At 41.3% G+C, this 27,500-nt stretch overlaps 1 long non-coding RNA gene across 1 annotated transcript in view; it reads right to left on the reverse strand.

Annotated features, from left to right (window-relative positions):
- The window catches only part of LOC133546064 (uncharacterized), a 291,819-nt gene that overhangs the window by 60,963 nt on the left and 203,356 nt on the right, over positions 1-27,500 (reverse strand). Inside the window, exon 4 of the long non-coding RNA XR_009804977.1 lies at positions 20,042-20,118. This is a non-coding gene — a long non-coding RNA (uncharacterized LOC133546064). The remainder of the gene's footprint in view (positions 1-20,041; positions 20,119-27,500) is intronic.

Consider the following 27,500-nt stretch of genomic DNA (forward strand, 5'->3'; position numbering starts at 1 on the left):
AATGTTGGAGTGAGGTCGGTGGGACCACTGTTGGAATGCAGCCCACTTTCAATGGCTATAAATGCATTACACAAGTCACAGAATTCCAAAAACGGCAATTTTTTGGTGTTTTCTAATTGTGGAAGACTTGGTAACAGAAGACAAAGATGACCATTTTTTTGGATAAATGAGGATTCACAACCTTATCCTTTTTGAAGCTGAATATACTGAAGATGAACTGCTTCTTATAGGAGCGAGCATGAATTGAGAATGGAATGTTGGAGTGATGTCGGTGTGACTGCTGTTGGAATGCAGCCCACTTTCAATGGCTATAAATGCATTACACTAGTCACACAGTTCCAAAAAACAGCAATTTTTTGGTGTTTTCTAATCATGGCAGACTTGGTAACAGACAAAAAAGATGACCATTTTTTGGACAAATGAGGATTCACAACCTTATCCTTTTTGAAGCTGAATATACTGAAGATGAACTGCTTCTTATAGGAGCGAGCATGAATTGAGAATGGAATGTTGGAGTGATGTCGGTGTGACTGCTGTTGGAATGCAGCCCACTTTCAATGGCTATAAATGCATTACACTAGTCACACAGTTCCAAAAAACAGCTATTTTTTTGTGTTTTCCAATCATGGCAGACTTGGTAACAGACGACAAAGACGACCATTTTTTGGACAAATGAGGATTCACAACCTTATCCTTTTTGAAGCTGAATATACTGAAGATGAACTGCTGCTTATAGGAGCGAGCACGAATTGAGAGTGGAATGTCGGTGGGACTGCTGTTGGAATGCAGCCCACTTTCACTGGCTATAAATGCTTTGCAAAAGTCACACAAGTCCAACAACAGCTTTTTTTGTGTGTTTTCTAATCATGGCAGACTTGATAACAGACGAAAAAGACGACCATTTTTTGGACAAATGGCGATTCACAACCTTATCCTTTTTTATGCTGAATATACGGAAGATGATCTACTGCTTATAGGAGCGAGCATACTGAAGATGAACTACTGCTTATAGGAGCGAGTACAAATTGAGAGTGGAATGTTGGAGTGATGTCGGTGTGACTGCTGTTGGAATGCACGCCACTTTCACTGGCTATAAATGCATTACACAAGTCACACAAGTCCAAAGACAGTTTTTTTTGTGTGTTTTCCAATCATGGCAGACTTGGTAACAGACAACAAAGATGACCATTTTTTGGACAAATGAGGATTCACAACCTTATCCTTTTTGAAGCTGAATATACTGAAGATGAACTGCTGCTTATAGGAGCGAGCACGAAGAGAGAGTGGACTGTTGGAGTGAGGTCGGTGGGACCACTGTTGGAATGCAGCCCACTTTCACTGGCTATAAATGCATTACAATAGTCACACAGTTTCAAAAAACAGCAGTTTTTTGGTGTTTTCTAATCATGGCAGACTTGGTAACAGACGACAAAGATGACAATTTTTTGGACAAATGAGGATTCACAACCTTATCCTTTTTGAAGCTGAATATACTGAAGATAAACTACTGCTTATAGGAGCGACCATGAATTGAGAGTGGAATGTTGGAGTGAAGTCGATGTGACTGCTGTTGGAACGCAGCCCACTACCACTGGCTATAAATGCATTGCACAAATCACAAAAGTCCAAAAACAGCTATTTTTGTGTGTTTTCAAATCATGGCAGACTTGGTAACACACGACAAAGATGACCATTTTTTGGACGAATGAGGATTCACAACCTTATCCTTTTTGAAGCTGAATATACTGAAGATGAACTGCTGCTTATAGGAGCGAGCACGAATTGAGAGTGGAATGTTGGAGTGAGGTCAGTGAAACTGCTGTTGGAACGCAGCCCACTTTCACTGGAAATAAATGCACTACACAAGTCAAACAAGTCCAAACACAGCTGCTATACATGACCAATTAAACATAAAGAGAGCCATGTTCTCCATCTGCACTCCAAAATACGGCCCAACGGAAGGCAAAAGGAAAGTTATATTTGTAAAAGCGCTTCAAGCAGATAAGAAAAAGCTGCCAGGAATCAAAGGCAGGTAATTTTACAATAGAGATGAATGCCACTAAAATACCGCTCGGCTAAGACGTCTTTGTCAGATCTCCACTGGGAGTTTCTTTGGAATAACTCTCCATCGTTTCGCCTCCTCCTTGATATGATAATGAGAACCTTGTGGGTTTTTAAAAACACTTTTTTTATGCTGAGAGCATCATTTTGCCAAAGCGAGGAGGAGTCTCATTTCCATACCAAATGCTTGGGCTTGGAATGAAATTACTATTAAGCAAATTGCTACAGTTTAATGAGGGGGGGAATAAAATAAAATAAAAATTAAAAGACAGTTGCCAAGGTAAAATGCAAAATAGTCTCCTTGACTTGTGGTTGAACTAGGAGAACCTTCAAAAGAGGAAGTTTTGATTACAAAACCCAAAACCAGTGAAGTTGGCACATTGTGTAACTCGTAAATAAAAACAGAATACAATGATTTGCTAATCCTTTTCAACTTTTATTCATTTGAATAGACCGCAAAACAAGATACTTAATGTTCAAACTGAGAAACTTTTTTTTTTTTTGCAATTTATCATTAACTTGGAATTTAATGGCAGCAACACATTGCAAAAACATTTCTGGGTGTTGTTGATAAATGGCCTTTGCTTTGCCTAGTAGAGTTCTAACTTGCACTTACAGATGTAGCGACAAACTGTAGTTACTGACAGTGGTATTTTGAAGTGCTCCTGAGCCCATGTGGTGATATCCTTTACACACTGATGTCGCTTTTTGATGTAGGTCACAGGGATTCAATGTTACGTGCAGTGATTTTTCCAGGTTCTGTGAACCTTTTGATGATATTTGAATCCCTAAATTCCTCGAAATAGCTGGTTGAGAAATGTTGTTCTTAAACTGTTGGACAATTTGCTCACACATTTGTTCACAGTGTGGTGACCCTCGCCCCATTCTTGTTTGTGAAGGACTGAGCATTTCATGGAAGCTGCTTTTATACCCAATCATGGCACCCACCTGTTCCCAATTAGCCTGTTCACCTGTGGGATGTTCCAAATAAGGGTTTGATGAGCATTCCTCAACTTTCTCAGTCTTCTTTGCCACTTGTGCCAGCTTTTTGGAAACATGTTGCAAGCATCCAATTCCAAATGGGATAATATTTGCTAAAAACAACGTTTTCCAGTTCGAACGTTAAATATCTTTTCTTTGCAGTCTATTCAATTGAATATGGGTTGAAAAGGATTTGCAAATCATTGTATTCTGTTTTTATTTATGAATGTGCAAACTTCACTTCACTATTTTTGGCTATTGCATGCATTACCAGAAATTCTACCAGAAACTCTCCGAAAGGCTAGCAGGTCCCAAGATGCACAAAAATGGTGTTTATTGCTCAAGTCAGAAACTAAGGGCCAAAACTTGGGCAGGCAACAAAAGACTATGGCGCATAAAAGGAACAAAACAGCACTGCAAAAGAAATACTGCAACATTTAAAAATACTGTCACAAACATAACAGGCAAAAAGGTCTTACCATATCTTGAATGGTGATGATTAATCCAGAACGAGAATGCCAAGTGCAGCGTCCACAAGGTGTAATCAGCCAGCGCCTTCCTGCCCGTGCAGGTGTGACGAAATAGAACTATCAATTAAACACACCTGCAGCACCCACTGGTGATTACGGCCAGCTCAGGGAGTGGCAAGCTCTGTATCAGAAAACAAAGGGGCTGTAACAAAGAAACACAAGGCACCGTAGAAAAAAATTGCTCCAAAAAAAAAAAAAAGAGAAGACCTAAATCAATCAATCAATGTTTACTTACATAACCCTAAATCACTAGTGTCTCAAAGGGCTGCACAAACCACTATGACATCCTCGGTAGGCCCACATAAGGGCAAGGAAAACTCACACCCAGTGGGACGTCGGTGACAATGATGAATATGAGAACCTTGGAGAGGAGGAAAGCAATGGATGTCGAGCGGGTCTAACATGATACTGTGAAAGTTCAATCCATAATGGATCCAACACAGTCGCAAGAGTCCAGTCCAAAGCGGATCCAACACAGCAGCGAGAGTCCCGTTCACAGCGGAGCCAGCAGGAAACCATCCCAAGCGGAGGCGGATCAGCAGCGCAGAGATGTCCCCAGCCGATACACAGGCGAGCAGTACATGGCCACCGGATCGGACCGGACCCCCTCCACAAGGGAGAGTGGGACATAGGAGAAAAAGAAAAGAAACGGCAGATCAACTGGTCTAATAAGGGAGTCTATTTAAAGGCTAGAGTATACAAATGAGTTTTAAGGTGAGACTTAAATGCTTCTACTGAGGTGGCATCTCGAAATTTTACCGGGAGGGCATTCCAGATTACTGGAACCCGAAATGAAAACGCTCTATAGCCCACAGACTTTTTTTGGGCTTTGGGAATTACTAATAAGCCGGAGTCCTTTGAACGCAGATTAGTGGTTCTTAACCTTGTTGGAGGTACCGAACCCCACCAGGTTCATATGCGCATTCACCAAACACTTCTTTAGTTAATTTTTTTTTTTAATTTAAGACAAAGTTATATGTTTTTGGTAACACTTTAGTATAGGGAACATATTCTAAGCAACAAAGACTTAATTGTGTCATGATCTGTGGTCTGGATCATGTTTTTGTTATTTTTTTGTTAGTTTTTGGACTCTTTTAGTTCCTGTTTGCGCTCCCTTATTTTGTTTGGTTACCATGCCGACTTTTGATTTTCACCTGCCTCTTGTGTTCGAACCCCGCACCTGTTTCTAATCGACACCCTTATTTAAGCCCGTCTTTGCCAGTCAGTCGGCCTGGCGTCATTGCTTGTTTTCATGCGATACCACAGTTCGATTTAGGATTCTCACCTGCCTCTGGTGTTCGAACCCTGCACCTGTTTCTAATCAAGACCCTTATTTAAGCCTATCTTTGCCAGTCAGTCGGCCTGGCGTCATTGCTTGTTTTCATGCGATACCACAGTTCGTGTTGCTCGATTCATGCCGTGTCCACGAAAGTCTTGTGTATTTCTTGCCACAGTTTTGTGTTTGTTCGAAGCCATAGTTTGTTTGTTTGTTTCATGCCACAGTTTTGTGTTTGTTCCCCGCCATAGTTTATGTTTTTTTTTACCTCATGCCCTGCCAAGATTTAGCGAGTTAAAGGGGAACATTATCACCAGACCTATGTAAGCGTCAATATATACCTTGATGTTGCAGAAAAAAAGACCATATGTTTTTTTAACCGATTTCCGAACTCTAAATGGGTGAAATTTGGCGAATTAAACGCCTTTCTGTTTATGCCTCTCTAAACGACGATGTCAGAACGGGACGTCACATCGGTACTCAACGCCATTTTTCCCTACACAACAGACGCATCGAGTCGAATCAGCTCTGTTATTTTCCGTTTTTTCGACTGTTTTCCGATACCTTGGAGACATCAAGCCTCCTCGGTGTGTTGTCGGAGGGTGTAACAACACGATCAGGGACGGATTCAAGTTGATTTATGTAGAATGTGCATCGATTAACACGGCATGCTAATCGATGCTAACATGCTATTTAGGCTAGCTGTGTGTACATATTGCAGCATTATGCCTCATTTGTAGCTATGTTTACATCCAGCCTTTCCCTCCATCCACATTTAATGCCAAACAAACACTTAGCAATTGACGGATTTAAGTTGCTCCAGTGTCAAGAGATACAAAAGTCCCCCGTTTGGTTTTTCCCGGCGATGCTACGACAGAGATAGCACAGAGATGGCAAAAATGTCTGGATATCCTGCGACACTCAAAGCAGATGCATTCCCAACGATAAAGTCAACGAAATCACAAAGGTGAGTTTTGTTGATGTTATTGACTTATGTGCTAATCAGACATATTTGGTCGCGGCATGATTGCAAGCTAATCGATGCTAACATGCTATTTAAGCTACCTGTATGTACATTTGAAACTATATTTACATCTAGCGTTTCCTTCCACCCACATTTAATGCCAAACAAACACTTACCAATCGACGGATTTAAGTTGATCCAGTGTCAATGCGAAAGTCCTGATCGGTTGGTCTGCACGTTACCGGCGATGCTAACGCAAAGATGGCCGAATAGCGTCAATAGCTATTCGCTCAATAGCTTCAGTTTCTTCTTCAATTTCGTTTTCGCTATCTGCCTCCATACTCCAACCATCTGTTTCAATACATACGCAATCTGTTGAATCGCTTAAGCCGCTGAAATCCGAGCTAATGTCGCTATATCTTGCTGTGCTATTCATCATTGTTTGTATTGGAATCGCTATGTGACGTCACAGGGAAATGGACAGTGACTTAACCAAATAGCGAAAATCAAGCACTTTAAAGCTTTTTTTAGGGATATTCCGGGACGGGTAAAATTTTGAAAAAATTTTCGAAAAATAAAATAAGCCATTGGGAACTGATTTTTATTGGTTTTAACACTACTAAAATTGTGTTAATGTTCCCTTTACTAAATATGTTCCTACCTGCAAGCCTTGTCCGGAATAGTCTGTTTGCATCCCTGTAGAACAAACCTCTCAGTAAGCTACGACCCCCGAGTCATGACAGAATGATCATAAGTCGGCATGGTAACCAAACAAAACAAGGGAGTGCAAACAGCAACTAAAAGAGTCCAAAAACTAACAAAAACTAACAAAAACATAATCCAGACCATAGATCATGTCAAATTTAGAGTTATTTGGACACTATGGGAACATATTCTAAGTAATAAAGACTTAATTCAGAGTTATTTGGTTAGGGTTAGGGTCAGGGTTAGAGGGTTAGGGTTATAATAAGCCCATGCCGAATAAGGCATTAACAAGTACTTAATAATGACTAGTTAAGGGCCAATATGTTACTAATTTGCATGTTAATAAGCCACTAATTAATGGTGAATATGTTCCCCATACTTAAGCGTTACCATGTTTTCAATGGTGCACAAATTGAACCGTGCATGAACATCACCTTGTTCAAAGAACAAGAGCAACACAGTGGATAAACTCACAACAAATTACACACCTGCAAATCAGTCAGCTGTTGCCGTATCTGTATTACGTCGATAGGGAGAAGTTTGTATCTACACGATGAGTCGGGTGTGTTTTGACCTCCGCCGAACCCCTGAGGCCGACTCGCCGAACCCCTAGGGTTCGATCGAACCCAGGTTAAGAACCACTGACCTAAATGGTCTTACCGCCCAAACAAAAGATGACAGAAAAGTGACACGTTCCCACAACAACATACCACCAGCAACAATTGTGTATTCCTCACGTGGGGCGGTATAGCTCGGTTGGTAGAGTGGCCGTGCCAGCAACTTGAGGGTTGCAGGTTCGATTCCCCTTCTGCCAGCCTAGTCACTGCCGTTGTGTCCTTGGGCAAGACACTTTACCCACCTGCTCCCAGTGCCACCCACACTGGTTTAAATGTAACTTAAATATTGGGTTTCACTATGTAAAGCGCTTTGAGTCACTAGAGAAAAGCGCTATATAAATATAATTCACTTCACTTCACTTCCGGTAACAAAACGATAGTTTTTTCTGATCAACGGACGACAAAGACGATTATTTTTGAACAAATGAGGATTCACAACCATGTACTTTTTGAAGCTGAATATACTGAAGATGAACTGCTGCTTATGGGAGCAAGCACGGGGAGAAAGGGGAACGTTGAAGCAGACAGAGTGAGGTCGGCGTGACTGCTGCAAATATCGATGTAAATGGAGGGCTTACCCAAAATAAACCGGGAAAAATGTCCCCCCCTGGCCAGCATTACCAAATGCACAATGGTTAAACGAGTGAGTAACTACAATATTGATCATGCAGCAATCAAGCTTGTGACCACAACTACAGTACAATGTTGCTACAGTTTGGTTATTATACAGGTTGGGGAACAGGAATTAAGTTTTGTTGACGGTTTTTGAATGCAATTTTAAAGTGATTTAGAGGTAGAATTGACCGCTCCCATTAGCTGCAATGCTGATGATTTTTAGAATGCAAAAAAAACAAAACCGTTTGCCTTCTTGTCTCTCATTATTGTTAAAGATAGGCAACATAGCAAAACAAGTGCAGTTCCCCTTTAAGGTATGTATTACATTTATTTCACAATGTATTTACAGTATCTGTAAATCTATGGATTATATGGGGAAATATGTTCTTCAAAAATGGGGGGTGCGTCTTATACTCTAGTTAGGGAAACATATCGGCTGCAAACATGGACTTGCTTTTCCAAATTTACGAGCCAGCCCCATGTACTCCTCGCTAATATAAACCCCAAAACCAATGAAGTTGGTACCTTGTGTAAACGGTAAATAAAAACAGAATAAAATGATTTGCAAATCCTTTTCAACTTATATTCAATTGAATAGACGGCAAAGACAAGATATCTAATGTTCGAACTGGAAAACTTTGTATAAATTAGCTCATTTGGAGTTTAATGCCTGTAACGTGTTTCAAAAAAGCTGGCACAAGTGGCAAAAAAGACTGAGAAATTTGAGGAATGCTCATCAAACACTTATTTGGAACATCCCACAGGTGAACAGGCTAATTGGGAACAGGTGGGTGCCATGATCGGGTATAAAAGCAGCTTCCATGAAATGCTCAGTCATTCACAAACACGGATGGAGTGAGGGGTCACCACTTTGTGAACAAATGCGTGAGAAAATTTTCCAACAGTTTAAGAACAACATTTCTCAACAAGCTATTGCAAGGAATTTAGGGATTTCACTATCTACGGTCCGCGATATCATCAAAATGTTCAGACAATCCGGAGAAACCACTGATATTACGGACCTTCGATGCTTCATGCGGTACTGCATCAGAAAGCGACATCAGTGTGTAAAGGATATCACCACATGGAATCTGGAACACTTCAGAAAACCACTGTCAGGAACTACATGTTATGATCCGCTGCCCGGATCATATTCTGTTTGGGTTTTTTGTTGGTTTTGGACTCCTTCAGTTCCTGTTTGTGCACCTCTGAGTTGGTTATGGTAAATTGGTAAATGGGTTGTACTTGTATAGCGCATTTCTACCCCTTTTTAAGGAGCCCAAAGCGCTTTGACAGTATTTCCACATTCGCCCATTCACACACACATTCACACACTGATGGCGGGTTACCATATTTACTTATTATTTTCACCTGCCGCTTGTGTTCCGGACGCGCACCTGTTTGTAATCACTGACATTATTTAAGCCTGCCTTATCCAGTCAGTCAGGCTGGCTTCTTTATTTGCGTCACGCAACTGTCACGTAGGTGTTTGATTTTCTCCTAGCCCTCTGCTAGTTATCATAGCCTGTGCTAAGTGTAGCCTTAGCTTCCGGTGCGCTCGGCACCTTATCCAGGCGGTTTGGTTTCTGTTTTGTACATGTTCTGTGTTACTTTTATTATCAAATCAAGTCTTTACCTGCAAGTCCTGTCCGGATTCGAACTTTGCATTCTGGGAGAACAATTCCCGCATCACCATGCGACCTGGCCGTGACACTACAGTTTGTCGCTACATCTGTAAGTGCAACTTAAAACTCTACTATGCAAAGCCAGAGCCATTTACAAACCCTGTTTCCATATGAGTTGTGAAATTGTGTTAGAAGTAAATATAAACGGAATACAATGATTTGCAAATCATTTTCAACCCATATTCAGTTGAATATGCTACAAAGACAACATATTTGATGTTCAAACTGATTAACATTTTTTTTTATTTTTGCAAATAATCATTAACTTTAGAATTTCATGCCAGCAACACGTGACAAAGAAGTTAGGAAAGGTGGCAGTAAATACTGATAAAGTTGAGGAATGCTCATCAAACACTTATATGGAACATCCCACAGGTGTGCAGGCTAATTGGGAACAGGTGGGTGCCATGATTGGGTGTAAAAACAGCTTCCATGAAATGCTAAGTAATTCACAAACAAGGATGGGGTGAGAGTCACCAGTTTGTAAGAAAATTGTCGAACAGTTTTAGAACAACATTCCTCAACGAGCTATTGCAAGGAATTTAGGAATTTTACCATCTACGGTCCGTAAAATCATCAAAATGTTCAAAGAATCTGGAGAAATCACTGATAGTAAGCGATGATATTACGGACCTTTAATCCCTCAGGCGGTACTGAATCAAAAACCGACATCAATGTGTAAAGGATATCACCACATGGGCTCAGGAACACTTCATAAAACCACTGTAACTAACTACATTTGGTCACTACATCTGTAAGTGCAAGTTAAAACTCTACTATGCAAAGCCAAAGCCATTTATCAACAACACCCAGAAACGCCGCCGGCTTCTCTGGGCCCGAGCTCATCGAAGATGGACTGATGCAAAGTGGAAAATTGTTCTGTGGTCTGACGAGTCCACATTTAAAATTAATTTTGGAAACTGTGGACGTCGTGTCCTCCGGAACAAAGACGAAAAGAACCATCCGGATTGTTATAGGCGCATAGTTCAAAAGCTAGCATCTGTGATGGTATGGGGGTGTATTAGTGCCCAAGTTCATGGGTAACTTACACATCTGTGAAGGCACCATTAATGCTGAATGGTCCATAAAGGGTTTTAGAGCAACATATGTTGCCATCCAAGCAACGATATCATGGATGCCCCTGCTTATTTCAGCAAGACAATGCCAAGCCACGTGTTACAACAGCGTGGCTTCATTGTAAGAGTGCAGGTACTAGACTGGCCTGCTTGTAGTCCAGACCTGTCTCCCATTGAAAATGTGTGGCGTAATATGAAGCCTAAAATAGAGACCCCGGACTGTTCAACAACTTAAGCTGTACATCAAGCAAGAATGGGAAAGAATTCCACCTGAAAAGCTTCAAAGTGTGCTCACCTTCCTGTCGCACACTGATTACTTCCTGCTGAAGGCGGACCGATGGCCCAGGACCGGCATCAACTGATCAAAGCGTAGAAAAAAGCCGGGGGGAGGATTTCATTGACCCGTGTGCAAGAGAAGAGCAGCGTGCTCCACCGCCGGATCAATGCCCGACTTTCCTCTCCGCTCTCTCCCCGGGGACAACTTTTAATCTGCAGCGAAACGTGCGAGCAAAGACGGCAGAGAAGCCCGCTCCGGTCAAGGTTGCGTGGACATCCGTGCTCGCCGAGCCATCGCCGAAAACAAGAACTCTTTGAATCGCTGCATTGATGTTCCATGGCCGAGGTCACTGATGGGGAGTGGAAATATCCCACTCGAGCCGGGCGTCATAAAGCTGTGGGGGTTGGCGGTGTTTGCATATGTGGAGGACGACTGTACAGGTGGAACAGGCGACTGAATAATTACATCTGGCGATGATACAAGATACAACAGTGCAATCCTGGGGCGTAGCACCATATTCTGGGCCCCATACACAAGAAGTGAAGTGAATTATATTTATTATATTTATATAACGTTTTTTCTCCTCCCCTTCACGAGTGAGGGAAGAGTGGATCGTGAGATCAACAGGCGGATCGGTGCGGCGTCTTCAGTAATGCGGACGTTGTACCGGTCCGTTGTGGTGAAGAAGGAGCTGAGCCGGAAGGCAAAGCTCTCAATTTACCGGTCGATCTACGTTCCCATCCTCACCTATGGTCATGAGCTTTGGGTCATGACCGAAAGGATAAGATCACGGGTACAAGCGGCCGAAATGAGTTTCCTCCGCCGTGTGGCGGGTCTCTCCCTTAGAGATAGGGTGAGAAGCTCTGCCATCCGGGAGGAACTCAAAGTAAAGCCGCTGCTCCTTCACATCGAGAGGAGCCAGATGAGGTGGTTCGGGCATCTGGTCAGGATGCCACCCGAACGCCTCCCTAGGGAGGTGTTTAGGGCACGTCCAACCGGTAGGAGGCCACGGGGAAGACCCAGGACACGTTGGGAAGACTATGTCTCCCGGCTGGCCTGGGAACGCCTCGGGATCCCCCGGGAAGAGCTAGACGAAGTGGCTGGGGAGAGGGAAGTCTGGGTTTCCCTGCTTAGGCTGTTGCCCCCGCGACCCGACCTCGGATAAGCGGAAGATGATGGATGGATGGATAGCGTTTTTTCTCTCGTGACTCAAAGCGCTTTACATAGTAAAAGCCAACATGTATGTTACAGTGGAGAGGCGGAGCCGACGGTCCGACAGAGCGGCAGGGCACGCTGGAGCTCGGCCCAACATGGCGGAGAATGCGAGCGAGCGGCGAGGCGGGGCGTGCCGGGAGCGACGCCACAAGGGAGATCAGGTGCGTCGATCGCGCACCTGGACACAATTAATGTATAAAAGAGGAAAAAGGAGGAGAGAACGGGGAAGAAGGAGGAGAGAACGGGGAAGAAGGAGGAGAGAGACGAGAGACATCACAAGCAGCAGGGCATGCAAGAAGTAAGAGAGCGACAGCGAGAGGCAGAGGCAAGCGACGTGGACGGCTGAAAAGCGACACGGAGGAGCGAGCAGTGAGCGCCCGGACGGCTGAAAAGCAACCCGCAAAAGACTTTATTTGCAAAATTAAAGTGGAAAATTATCACAATTTTAAAAGGGTTGAAAACAATAAAAATCAGTTCCCACTGGCTTGTTGAATTTTTCGAAGTTTTTTTTTCCAAAATTTTACATCTCCCGGAACATCCCTAAAAAAAGCTTTAAAGTGCTTGATTTTCGCTATTTGCGATGCGACTGTCCATTTCCCTGTGACGTAATACAGTGCTGCCAATGTAAACAAACAATGGCGAATAGCACAGCAAGATATAGCGACATTACCTCGGATTCAGACTCGGATTTCAGCGGTTTAAGCAATTCAACGGATTACGCATGTATTGAAACAGATGGTTGGAGTATGTAGGCAGATAGCGAAAACAAAATTAAAGAAGAAACTGAAGCTATTGAGCGAATAGCTATTGACGCTATTCGGCCATAGCATGGGTGTACCTAATGAAGTGGCCCATAGCATGGCTGCCTTATTAGCATCGCCGGTAAAATATGCGGACCAATCGATCAGGACTTTCGCATCTTATGACACTGGAGCAACTTAAATCCGTCGATTGGTAAGTGTTTGTTTCGCATTAAATGTGGGTATCTAGTTTCAAATGTACATACAGCTAGCGAAAATAGCATTTTAGCATCGATTAGCGTAGCATGTTAGCATCGATTAGCTGGCAGTCACGCCGCGACCAAATATGTTCAATTAGCACATAAGTCAATAACATCAACAAAACTCACCTTTGTGATTTCGTTGACTTTATCGTTGAAAATGCATCTGCAGGTTATCCATATATCTCTGCGCCATGTCTGTCTTAGCACCGCCGGTAAAATGTGCAGACACTACGGCACATTCAATGGGGTCTGGCGGCAGATTTTTTGCCAGTGGTGCAACTTGAATCCGTCCCTGTTAGTGTTGTTACACCCTCCGACAACACACCGACGAGGCATGATGTATCCAAGGTTCCAAAAAAATAGTCGAAAAAATGGAAACTAACAGAGCTGAGACCCCGTGTTTGTAATGTGGAAATGGTGGCTGTATTACCTCGGTGACGTCACGTTCTGACGTCATCGCTACAAGACCGATTAACAGAAAGGCGTTTAATTTGCCAAAATTCACCCATTTAGAGTTCGGAAATCGGTTAAAAAAATTACATGGTCTTTTTTCTGCAACACCAAGGTATATATTGACGCTTACATAGGTCTGGTGATAACGTTCCCCTTTAAAGAAGTCTACACCTGCAAGCAATGTCCTTCCTTGGTGGTCCATGGAACCAGCACAACGGCATTAATCCGTCACAGTTACATTTAAACCAGTGTGGGTGGCCCTGGGAGCAGATGAATAAACGGCAGTTACTTGGATGGCGGAGGCGGGGATCGAACCTGGAACCCTCAAGTTGCTGGCAAGGCCACTCTACCCCCCCCCCCCCCCCCTCCCCCTTAGTATTTACAAGAGGGCCCCCCCCATCCAACCCTAAACCCAACGACACGCACTCGGTACAGTAGTAAGGGGGTTCCTACTGTACCGTCGAGGTTTACCTGATGCACGAAACGTGACAAATTAGTGAACAATCCACTTTAGCCGCCAGACGACAGGAGAGTGTTGAACATTTTAAAATGTGTTTCGTTTCAACTTTGACCACAGCCTCCATTACTATGTCGAGTGGCGCTTTCAGTAATTTTCAGTAGACTGCATTGCCAAAGTGTTAAACCAGCCCCTTGCCAACTTCTTCTCACCATAAGAATCCCTTCCGTGTTGTATGTTTACGTGCACAAAAATTATTGCATTAATTTGGTTAAAAGTAGCTTTTTTAAACACTTTTTGGTTTTTGTTGTTTCTTCTCACTTAATTACTTGTACAATAAAGGCCTCCTCCCGAATGTATGCCTTACTTTAAACGAGGTTTGTACAGTATAGTACCGCAATACTAATGAATCATACTCGGTACTATACCGTCTCTAAAAAGTATCGGATGAGGAACATGCGTCACAATGTAAACAAACGCCATTGGTGGATCTACACCTAACATCCACTGTAATGATACCAAGTACAGGAGTGTATCTCGTCGATACTACTATAATATAAATATTTTTTTAGCATCACAAAATCTATTTAAAAAAAAAAAAATTACATCATGTTTATAAAGTCATGAAATATGAGGACTTTTTATGTGACCAATGTATGATCCTGTAACTACTTGGTATCGGATTGATGCCCAAATGTGTGGTATCATCCAAAACTAATGTAAAGTATCCGAACAACAGAAGAATAAGTGATTATTACATTTTAACAGAAGTGTAGATAGAACATGTTAAACGAGAAAGTGAGCAGATATTAACAGTAAATGAACATGTAGGTTAATAATTCATTTTCTACCACTTGTCCTTAATAATGTTGACAAAATAATAGGTAGATAAATGACACAATATGTTACTGCATATGTCAGCAGCTAAATTAGGAGCCTTTGTTTGTTTACTTACTAATAAAAGACAAGTTTTCTTGTATGTTCACTATTTTATCTAAGGACAAACTTGCAATAAGAAACATATGTTTAATGCACCCTAAGATTTTTTTGTTAAAATAAAACCAATAAAGCAATTTTTTGTGGTCCCCTTTATTTAGAAATGTCATGTCTTGTTATCATGTTCTGTTTAGCTATGTTCCGTTTGTTTTTGACTCCATTAGTTCCTGTTTTTGCGCACCCTGGTTTGTTTTAGTTTCCATGACAACTCATTAGTTTCACCTGCCTCATTTGTTTGAACTCACGCACCTGTTGTTAATCATGTCACTATTATTTAAGCCTGTAGTTGCCAGGTAGTCGACCTGGCGACATCACTCTTGATGATATACCCCTGATATTAATCATCTCTTGCTCTGCCCATGTTGGATCTGTTCTTATTGCTCGGTCCACGCCATAGTTCTCCTCACCGTAAGTGTTTTTGACCATTGTTCAGGCTATGTGTTTACGTTTTTGTTTCCCTAGCCAAGTTTGTGTCCCAGCCCTGTGTGCGCCTTTTGTTTGTACTTTGTTAGTGTTAAAATCAAATCATGTCTTTACCTTCACGCCTTGTACAGTCCAGTCGCTTTGCACCATTGGAAAATAAAAAGTGCCAAAGTCCAAATATTGACAAGAAAAAAGTATTGAAAAGTACCGAAAAGTTTTGAAATACATTTTAGTACCGGTATCAAAATATTGGTATCCGTACTACTTTAAACACACACTGCAAAAACTGAAATCTAAGTAAGATTAAATATCTCAAATAAGGATGATATTTGCTTATTTTCTGTCTGATAAAATAATTCTTCTCACTAAGCAGATTTGATGTTAGAGTGTTTTACTTGTTTTAAGGGTTTTGCTCCTAAATGATCTCGGTAAGATATTACAGCGTTGCTGAGAGTTGATGACATATATTGAGTAAAACATGCTTGAAACTAGAAAATCAACTGTTGCAAAGCTGTGTCATCAACACTTAGAAGTATAAAACTACTTTTTTTTAAGTAATAATTTCTTACTTCAAGCATGAAAAAAAAATCATGATGCCGAGCGCATATCATTACGTCAAGATAATGGCGCAAGCATTTACTTAATTTAAGAATATTTTTCAACATATTGAGCAAAAAAGTCTCTTTTTTTTGTTGTGATCCGCTTCCCGGATCACATCCTTAGTCTGGTTTTTTAAGTCCTTTTCGGTTTTTTGATTATTTTGGACTCTTCCGGTGCTGAGTTTGTGTGTGCACTTCCTTGTTTGTTGTTGTCACCATGGTTACTTGATTTGTTCACCTGTTACTTGTTTCCTGAACCCCGCACTGACATGTGCTACTCTGATTCTGCTGCCCTGGTATGTTGCCTTCGCATATTTTTGTTAACCTTGACCTTGTTGTGTTTTGTATCCTAGCCACCTTGTTTTAAGAAGACTCTTCTTGCTGCGCTTAGTGTGCACTGGCCATTTCTCCGCCGACCACTGAAAGATACCACTTTTGTTAAATTCCCATGGTGTGCACTTTTGCCCCATCACCCTTTATTACCATTTTGGACTAATTAAATATTTTCATTTTTTTGTGCGCCTACCTTGCCTTCATTCTCTGCATCCCGGGGTCGACCCTTGAACATTGCCAAACATTTTTTCTACCAAGAAAAGTGCACTTGTTACTAGTGAGAATATACTTATTTTAAGGTATTTTGGGGTTCATTGAGGTTAGCTAATTTTACTTGTTTTGGAAAGTCTTGGCAAGCCGAATTTTCTTGTTGTATTGGCAAATAATTTTGCTTAGTTCAAGTAAAATACCCCAAATTTTATTTTTTTTTCTCTTGTTTTTGAACACTGACATTTTGCAGTGCACATGTGTAACAATATATATATATATATATATATATGTAAGGGCTGTGAATCTTTGGGTGTCCCACGATTCGATTCAATATCGATTCTTGGGTCACGATTCGATAATATATCGATTTTTTTCGATTCGATTCTCGATTCAAAAACTATATTTTTCCGATTCAAACCGATTCTGTATTCATTCAATACATAGGATTTCAGCAGGATCTACCCCAGTCTGCTGACATGCAAGCAGAGTAGTAGATTTAAAAAAAAAAAAGCTTTTATAATTGTAAAGGCCAATGTTTTATCAACTGATTGCATTAATGTAAATTTGTTTTAACTATTAAACGAACCAAAATTATGACTTATTTTATCTTTGTGAAAACATTGGACACAGTGTGTTGTCAAGCTTATGAGATGCAATGCAAGTGTAAGCCACTGTGACACTATTGTTCTTTTTTTAATTATTTTTATAAATGTCGAATGATAATGTCAATGAGGGATTTTTAATCACTGCTATGCTGAAATTATAACTAATATTGATACTGTTGTTGATGATATTAATTTTTGTTTCACTACTTTTGGTTTGTTCTGTGTCGTGTTTGTGTCTCCTCTCAATTGCTCTGTTTATTGCAGTTCTGAGTGTTGCTGGGTCAAGTTTGGTTTTGGAATTGGATTGCATTGTTATGGTATTGCTGTGTAGTGGTTTGTTGGATTGATAAAAAAAAAAAAAAAAAGATCAAAATTTTAAAAAAAAGATCTATTTTTTAAAAATGAGAATCGATTCTGAATCGCGCAACGTAAACGATTCGATTTGAATCCATTTTTTTCCCATACCCCTAATATATATATATATATATATATATATACACATACATATATATATATATATACATACAGGTGCTGGTCATATTATTAGAATATCATGAAAAAGTTGATTTATTTCATTAATTCCATTTAAAAAGTCATACTTGTAGAATGCATACATTCATTCCAAACAGACCGATACATTTCAAGTGGTTTTTTTGCCAAAAAGAAGATGATTATAGCTGACAACCAATGAAAATCCTAAATTCAACATCTCAGAAAATTAGAATATGGTGAAAAGGTCAGATACTGAAGACACCTGGTGCCACACTCTAATTAGCTAAATAACTCAAAACACCTGGAAAAGCCTTTAAATGATCTCTCATTTTGATTCTGTATGACACACAATCATGGGGAAGACTGCTGACTTGACAACTGTCCAAAAGATGACTATTGATACTTTAAAGAAGCAGGGCAAGACACAAAAGGTCATTGCCAAAGAGGTTGGATGTTCCCAGAGCTCTGTGTCCAAGCACATTAATAGAGAGGCGAAGGGAAGACAAATATGTGGTAGAAAAAAGTTTACAAGTAAGAGGGATAACCGCACCCTGGAGAGGATTGTCAAACAAAACCGATTCAAAAATGTGGGGGAGATCCACAAAGAGTGGACTGCAGCTGGAGTCAGTGCTTCAAGAACCACCACGCACCGACGTATGCAAGATATGGGCTTCAGCTGTCGCATTCCTTGTGTAAAGCCACTTTTGAATAAGAGACAACGTCAAAAGCGTCTCGCCTGGGCTCAAGACAAAAAGGACCGGACTGCTGCTGAGTGGTCCAAAGTTATGTTTTCAGATGAAAGTAAATTTTGTATCTCCTTTGGAAATCAAGGTCGCAGAGTCTGGAGGAAGACAGGAGAGGCACAGAATCCACATTGCCTGAAGTCCAGTGTCAAATTTCCACAATCGGTAATGGTCTGGGGTGCCATGTCATCTACTGGTGTTGGTCCACTGTGTTTCCTGAAGTCTAGGGTCAATGCAGCAGTCTACCAGGAAGTTTTAGAACACTTTATGCTGCCTGCCGCGGAACAATTTTATGGAGGTGAAGATTTCATTTTCCAACATGACTTGGCACCTGCACACAGTGCCAAATCTACCAGTACCTGGTTTAAGGACCATGGTATCCCTGTTCTTGATTGGCCTGCAAACTCACCTGACCTTAACCCCATAAAAATTATGGGGTATTGTGAAGCGGAAGATGCGAGATGCCAGACCCAACAATGCTGAAAAGCTGAAGGCCACTATTAAAGCAACCTGGGCTCTCATAACACCTGAGTGCAACAGACTGGTGGACTCCAGGCCAAGCCGTATTGCTGCAGCAATTCAGGCAAAAGGAGCTGCAACTAAGTATTGATTGCCGTACATGCTCAAACTTTCCATGTTCATACTTTTCAGTTGGCCCACATTTCTAAAAAATATTTTTTGGTACTAGTCTGAACTAATATTCTAATTTTCTGAGATACTGAATTTGGGATTTTCAGTAATTGTCAGTACTAATCATCAAAATTTAAAGAAATAAACATTTCAAATATATCACTATGTGTGTAATGAATTGATATAATATGTAAGTTTCACGTTCTGAATATAATTACTGAAATAAATCAACTTTTTCATGATATTCTAATGATATGACCAGCACCTGTATATATATATATATATATATATATATCCATCAATCCATCCATTTTCTACCGCTTATTCCCTTTCGGGGTCGCGGGGGGCGCTGGCGTCTATCTCAGCTACAATCGGGAGGAAGGCGGGTTACACCCTGGACAAGTCGCCACGTCATCGCAGGGCCAACACAGATAGACAAACAACATTCACACACTAGGGTCAATTTAGTGTTGCCAATCAACCTATCCCCAGGTGCATGTCTTTGGAAGTGGGAGGAAGCCGGAGTACCCGGAGGGAACCCACGCATTCACGGGGAGAACATGCAAACTCCACACAGAAAGATCCCGAGCCTGGATTTGAACCCAGGACTGCAGGAGCTTCGTATCGTGAGGCAGACGCACTAACCCCTCTGCCACCGTGAAGCATATATATATATATGTGTGTAAATATAAATATATGTACATATATATATATGTATATATATATACATACATATATGTAAATATATACATATATATAATTATACATATGTAAATATATATATATATGTATACATATATATGTACGTCACATGAACACCTCACTTTCTAATTTCAGGTTTGCCTTCTTTTACAGGCATTAAAAGAGATTCTGCAGCACGCACACACACACACACACACACACACACACACACACACACACACACACACACACACACACACACACACACACACACACACACACACACACACACACGTGTTCTCAGTGGGAGAGGTCCCCTGGAAATGAAAGGCTTATTCCTGCACCAGGGGAGGTCGTGCCAGGAAATAAGAGATAGCAAAACACCACAGCAGCGCATCCCGACCCACGACTCACCTCAAAAATAATGACGGGAGTGTGTGCAAGTCCATCACCTCTGTCTCTTCTTTTGGATTCATCACATGAGCTCCAAACTGGAGAGAGAAAAAAAACAACATATTTTAACCCTCAGCTGCAACGTGGAGAAGCTCATTGGGGCAATTAGCACGGTGGACGGAAATGGATGAGATGTGTGATCCCCCTTGAGAGGAGAAATTTATAATTTACATTCAATTTACTCGCTGTAAAGTCTTCAAGAAGGAAACAGGAAAGGGCTCTTGAGAGTCCGTCATCATTTCTGGCAGCTGAAGGACCGGGAGGCACTCCTCAACTGTGGAGGCGGATAAAGACGACTGATAGATTCATGGGATAGGGTGCGGAAAATATTACACGGCCTGAGGGTGGTACCCATACCAATATTTTGGTACTGGTACCAAAATGTATTTAGATACTTTTCTAAATAAAGGGGACCACACAAAAAATGGCATTATTGTCTTTATTTTAACAACAAATCTTAGGGTACATTAAACATATGTTTCTGATTGCAAGTTTGTCCTTAAATAAAATAATGAACATTCTTTCTCCTATGTCCCCCCCACCCTTGTGGAGGGGGTCCGGTCGGATGACCATGGATGAAGTACTGGCTGTCCAGAGTCGAGACCCAGAATGGACCGCTCGTCAGGACCCAGGATGGACCGCTCGCCTGTATCGGTTGGGGACATCTCTACGCTGCTGATCCGCCTCCGCTTGAGATGGTCTCCTGTGGACGGGACTCTCGCTGCTGTCTGGGATCCGCTTGAACTGAACTCTCGCGGCTGTGTTGGAGCCACTATGGATTGAACTTTCACAGCATCATGTTAGACCTGCTCGACATCCATTGCTTTCGGTCCCCTAGAGGGGGGGGGGGGGTTGCCCACATCTGAGGTCCTCTCCAAGGTTTCTCATAGTCGCATTGCCACTGGCGTCCCACTGGATGTGAATTCTCCCTGCCCACTGGGTGTGAGTTTTCCTTGCCCTTTTGTGGGTTCTTCCGAGGATGTTGTAGTCGTAATGATTTGTGCAGTCCTTTGAGACATTTGTGATATGGGGCTATATAAATAAACATTGATTGATTGATTGACAAGACAACTTGTCTTTTATTAGTAAGTAAACAAACAAAGGCTCCTAATTTAGCATGCTGACATATCCAGTAACATATTGTGTCATTTATCATTCTTTTATTTTGTCAATATTATTAAGGACAAGCGCTAGAAAATGAATTATTAATTTACTTGTTCTTTTACACTTAATATTTGCTTACTTTCTCTTTTTAAACAATTCTGTTAAAATGTAATAATCACTTATTCTTCTGCTGTTTGGATACATTACATTATATTTGGGTGATACCACAATTTTGGGTATCGATCCTATACCAAGTAGTTACAGGATCATACATTTGTCAGAGTTAGTTTGTGACGAACCCCAAGATGTAGAGATGGAGACAGGCATGGAGTGAGAAAACATGATTCAATAAAGATACTAAAACAAGAAACAAACCAAAGGGGTACAAAAAAAGGCGCGCACAAGGCGGATAACCAACTAAGAGAGCTAGCATGGGAGCTAGAAACCAAAAGGAGCTTAGCATGGAAGCTAGCAAAAACAAAAAGTGGCCTAGCGTGGAAGCTAACGGGTAGCGAGCAAGAAAACAGAAGCTATTACTTGTAGAATGAAAACAAAATGAACAAATGACAGTAAGCTACAAACAGAAACAGAAATATAGCTTACCGCTACGCTACAATGACACGACACGACAGGAGAGACAATACGGAAGTGACATCGACAATAATCCAGCACTGACTGGATGGGAAGACAGGTCTAAATAGGAGCGGGCTGATTCACACCAGGTATGGCCAGGTGCCAATCAGCCGCAACTGAGGGGACACAGCACTCAGAAAGAAAGACAGTAAACGGACAAAATAGGAGCGCTGACAGGAACTAAAGACAGGAAATACTACACACACACAGGAAAAACTAAAACACAAACTGTCAGGGGCAAGCCTGACAATATTGGTCATATTCAAAGTCCTCATGTGTCCAGGGACATATTTCCTGACTTTATAAACATGTTACTGTATGCATTTTAAAAAAACTAAAAAAAGATTAGGAGTATATCATAGTAGTGTCGATTAGATACGCTACTGTGCTTGGTATCATTACAGTGGATGTTAGGTGTAGATCCACCCATTTGTTCACATTCAAGAGCGTTAGCGGTGAGCTATTGTACAGTATGCTCCTACGATGTGTAGTGAAGCATATTTAGCTATTCCTCGTCCTGATACTTGTAAAAAAAACTTACATTATTTGTCGCCATGGAAGCGAGGTTTAGTGATTTAGAAGTAGCTAAAACACTGCCGGGTTGCGGGTAGGCGTTGGCTAGCTAGCTGTCAGGGAGTGTTGTTGACGAACCCAAAGATTCAGAGATGGTGACAGGCATTGAGCAGGAAAACATGGTTTGAATGTTCAACAATAAGAAAAGGAAAATACGAACCAGAAACCAGGAAGCAGGAACAGGAGTCAGGATCAAGGGAATAGCTTACAGACAGCATACACGACAGGTAGGAACGACAATACTCAGGACAAAGCAGGTTTAAATAGCAGCTGGCTGATCGACACCAGGTGTGGCCAGGTGCCAATCAGCCGCAGCTGAGGGGAAGCAGCACTGAGGGAGACAATCAAAATAACCAAAATAACCAAAATAAGAGCACTGACAGGAAAAAAAAAAAACATAACTAAACTGTCAGGGACATGCCTGACACTAGCCAGTTCTTAAAGCACCTCTTCCTGAGGGTATTGGTATTGACAAAAATGACGCATAAGGACCAAATACGACCTTGGAAAAATAAACACAAATGTTGCACAATATATATAATATGTACATATATATATATATATATATATATATATATATATATATATATATATATATATATATATATGAATGCCCTTGGCCACTCAGCTGATGGAATACAGCGTTTTCTCTTCTCGGTCTTGTTTTGCTATCAAGGTTATTTGTATTTGAAAAAGCTCTTCATGGTTGCAATGCAGAAGGATCCTTGCAGCAGAGCCAAAGCGGCGAATATATTGTTGTATTATATATATATATATATATATATATATATCTTTATGCTCGAAAATACAGCAAAAACATCTTGAACCTCTAATTGGTATTAATTGACCTTCTGAAATAAAAATACTTTTGGGTGATATATTTGTTTTTTCTTTAAGCGTGAGAACAGCGAGCATCCTTTATCTAAAAGAGCTGTTCAAAAGACTCGACTTGTTCAAAAAGTCACGTCTCCACCAGATGATTTAAGAAACGATCAGTGGTAGCCGTTATAAGATGGTAGAAAAAAATGATAACAATTTAAACCAGTATGACTCTCTTGGTGGGAATTATTGTGGATTTGTTGTGTTTTTAGTGTAAACGTTCCATAAGGTAGTGCCATATATCCATGCTTTGAGGGTGGCATCACCAGTTTCAATCTTCTCCTTACCTTAAGGAAAAAAACGTTGTTGCATTTTAACATTACAGAACAAATACTATGTATAAAATGTGTACATTAGAGCTGTGAATTTTGAGCACCACGCCATATGAATCGATTCTTGGGGTTAATGATTTGTTTCACAATCAACACTTTTTTAACAACATTGGGTGCCAGTTCTGCGATTAACTACATTCCTCCATAAAATACATAAACAGCTCTGATACTTTTTTGATATTACTTCAAAGAAAACTCGTTTTGCTTGATAAAATTCTAGCCAAACATTTAATAAAGTCAAATACAAATAAGGCAACAAGACAAGTTCTTCATACTTTTTTAAGACCTTTAAGACAGATGCGGAAGCCGATTTTTACGTGATAATATATCATATCGTTGGTTTTTACTCCAAATTGCATTCATATTTTACAGTTTTTTTCCCCCCACATTTTTGTTGTATTTTGCTTGGTCTAAGACAGTGGTTCTTAACCTGGGTTCGATCGAACCCCAAGGGTTCGGTGAGTCGGCCTCAGGCCTCAGACACAACCGACTCATTGTGTACATAAAAACTTCTCCCTATCGCCGTATTATGGATACCGCCCAACAACGTTCCCTCTAATTTTCCATCTGATTCGCAGGTGTGTAATTTGTTGTGAGTTCATGCACTGTGTTGGTTTTGTTCTTTGAACAAGATCAATCAATCAATCAATGTTTATTTATATAGCCCCAAATCACAAATGTCTCAAAGGACTGCACAAATCATTACGACTACAACATCCTCGGAAGAACCCACAAAAGGGCAAGGAAAACTCACACCCAGTGGGCAGGGAGAATTCACATCCAGTGGGACGCCAGTGACAATGCTGACTATGAGAAACCTTGAAGAGGACCTCAGACGTGGGCAACCCCCCCCCCCCCCCCCCCTCTCTAGGGGACCAAAAGCAATGGGGGGACATAGGAGAAAGAAAAGAAGCGGCAGATCAACTGGTCTAAAAAGGACGTTTATTTAAAGGCTAGAGTATACAGATGAGTTTTAAGGTGAGACTTAAATGCTTCTACTGAGGTAGCATCTCAAACTGTTACCGGGAGGGCATTCCAGAGTACTGGAGCCCGAACGGAAAACGTTCGGGCTCCAGATGTTCATGCACGGTTCATTTTGTCTGCTGGCGGAAAATAAACATCCTAATCTACGATTTGACTCCCTCAAACAGCCTTGAAGCTGTGGAAACAGGATCAGGCTGTTCTGAAAACACCCCCTGAGGACACCTCAATGATAGACGCTTTTGACCTCCCTCCCTCCTCAACGACACCTGGAGTTGAACTTTTGCAGATTGGCCTCAGTCTAAAAAACATTACATCCATCCATCCATCCATTTTCTACCGCTTATTCTCTTTTGGGGTCGCGGGGGGTGCTGGCGCCTATCTCAGCTACAATCGGGCGGAAGGCGGGTTACACCTTGGACAAGTCGCCACCTTATCGCAGGGCAAAACATTACACCATCACACCCAAGACAATTGGGCATACACGTTCACACGCTCCACCCCCACACCACGCCTTCAACACCGCTTTTTCCCCTCGGGGTGATGGTCTGATGGCAGCGCCTCAAAGCAGCAGTCGTCTTCCAGGGCCCCAACTCCCCGCCCCTCGGTTGCGAGTTTGTCGTGATTAAATGTAACATGTTTATGTGTGCATTGCACGGAGGTTTTTTCCCACTCCAGACTAGGCCCCCCTTAGGAGCCCAGTCTAGATTGTATTTTTTTTTTTTACTTATCTTCTTCCCCAGCGTTTTACCTTTTCCCATCTTTTACGGGGCGCCTTGTGGCGACCCATCAGCGTTCCTGTTCTGTAAACCTGTACACTGTTTGTTTGTCTCATCTTGAACGGGTTTCTGCTGTAAACAAAAAATTAGTTGTAATTGTTGCAATGACAATAAAGACCTACCTACCTACCGACCTGCACCAGTAAAAAAACATATAACTTTGTCCTGAATTTGAGAAAAAAAAAAAACATTTTATTTTTCACTAAAGAAGGGTTCGGTGAATGCGATTATGAAACTGGTGGGGTTCGATACCTCCAAAAAGGATAAATACCACTGGTCTAAGAAGTAAAGGAGGAGCAGTGTTCATATGTTGTTGATATTCAGTGTTTTATTGTTCCTGGATAATATTATAAATCCCACTTTCTTTATTCAAATGTACATTTTCGGTGTGCCATTCAGAAGAAAAATTGTAAAATGTCATTCCGTTTTTTGGAGGTGATCTGTTATAACGAACTTTGTGACTTTTGGTTAAAAAAGGACCCTGACTGCGACGTGCCGAGTTCTGATGATTCCCACAGCTTGACACCAGAACCGATTCTTCAGTTGCTCTTATTTCCGATGGGACAAATTGTCTCAAATTGGATGTTGACCAGCGTCTAGTTATAGCATCTTCCGTGTGTGTGTGTGTGTACAGACAAGCCTTCACACGCCGGGTGGTCAAACAATCCATTCCAATTAAAGCAAGGCGTCAAGCTGCAGGAGGAAGCACGCTTCACTGGGTCGCATCATCCAGGAAAAGGCAACAGGCAGATCGTGATTTGCAGGAAACTTGCCTGCTGTCTCTGTGTGTGTGTGTGTGTGTGTGAGTGTATATGTCTTTATGCAATCTTAGATTACAGTAGTTGCCTGATCTTATGGTGGAAATGTGCAGTAAAACCGTAGAAGGTTGCACATGACGAATATACATACATACATATAATATATATATACAAGTGGCCACCTCATCGCAGATATGGATACGCATATTATATATATATATATATATATATATATATATATATATATATATATATATATATATATATATATATATATATATATATACATACACACACACATATATACATCCACACACACACACACACACACACACATACATACATACATACATACATATATAGTAATGTGTGAGAAACGACTTGCAGATTTGAAGTTGTGGTTTTTCATGAAGGTAAAACCTCTTCCTTCTCGACAAAAAACCTTGTCCGCCCTTTCCTGAACTAGATGAGCTTACCCGCGTATGCGCTGTCCACTTGGTAAAAAGCAGGCTTCGCCAGGCTCTGCCAGCTATCTAAGCTAAAATGAAAGTTAGATCATTTTGTTTTTCTTCAGCAAAGATAGGCTAGTTTGTACGGTACATAGTCAGGGCCCAGGCCTCGTGTGAGAGCTCCAGGACTCGGCCACATGTTCTCTCTCTCCACCTGCTCTACCTCTCCCTTGTTTGTCGGCAGGTTCCACACCTGCATCCGGTGGGGCCCACTCAACTGAAAGGATATCAGCTGGAAGCCCCAGGACCTTAGTCTCTCTCTGCTCGACGTAGTCAATGTTGTCCTTTGTTTACTCTGATTCTCTTGTTATTTCAAATATCCTTTTTTCCCCGTTTTACTTCAGTCTTGTCTCCCCTTTGTTGTTGCGGCCCAGAGCCAGCCGTAACGATATTCCCCAGAAAAGATAGCACGGATAATAGTTGTGTGCCGCATGTTCACAACATAGAAAAACACCACAGCACGATGCCATGGATGTGCAGTCAATCACTTTGTGTCCATGCACCAAAGCAGTCAGACTTGTGTACAGGGTATGAGCAAATGTCAAATCAGAGTGTGCATGGGAAAATACAAATAAACTAAGTATTTCAGTATTTTCCGAACCATAGGGCACACCGGCTTATAAGGCACACTGCTGATAAATAGTCTATTTTTTATCTTTTTCATATATAGAGTGCACCAGATTATAAAGTGCATTAAAGGAGTCATATTATTATTATTATTATTTTCTAAATGTAAACACTTCCTTGTGGTCTACATGACATGTAATGGTGATTCTTTGATCAAAATGTTGCATGGATGATATTTTACAGATCATCTTCAAGCCGCTTTCTGACAGTCGCCTCCATTATTATTTATTTACGTGGCTCACCTT

The sequence above is a fragment of the Nerophis ophidion genome, linkage group LG29 (genome assembly GCF_033978795.1).
Source record: "Nerophis ophidion isolate RoL-2023_Sa linkage group LG29, RoL_Noph_v1.0, whole genome shotgun sequence".
Classification (NCBI taxonomy): Eukaryota; Metazoa; Chordata; class Actinopteri; order Syngnathiformes; family Syngnathidae; genus Nerophis; species Nerophis ophidion.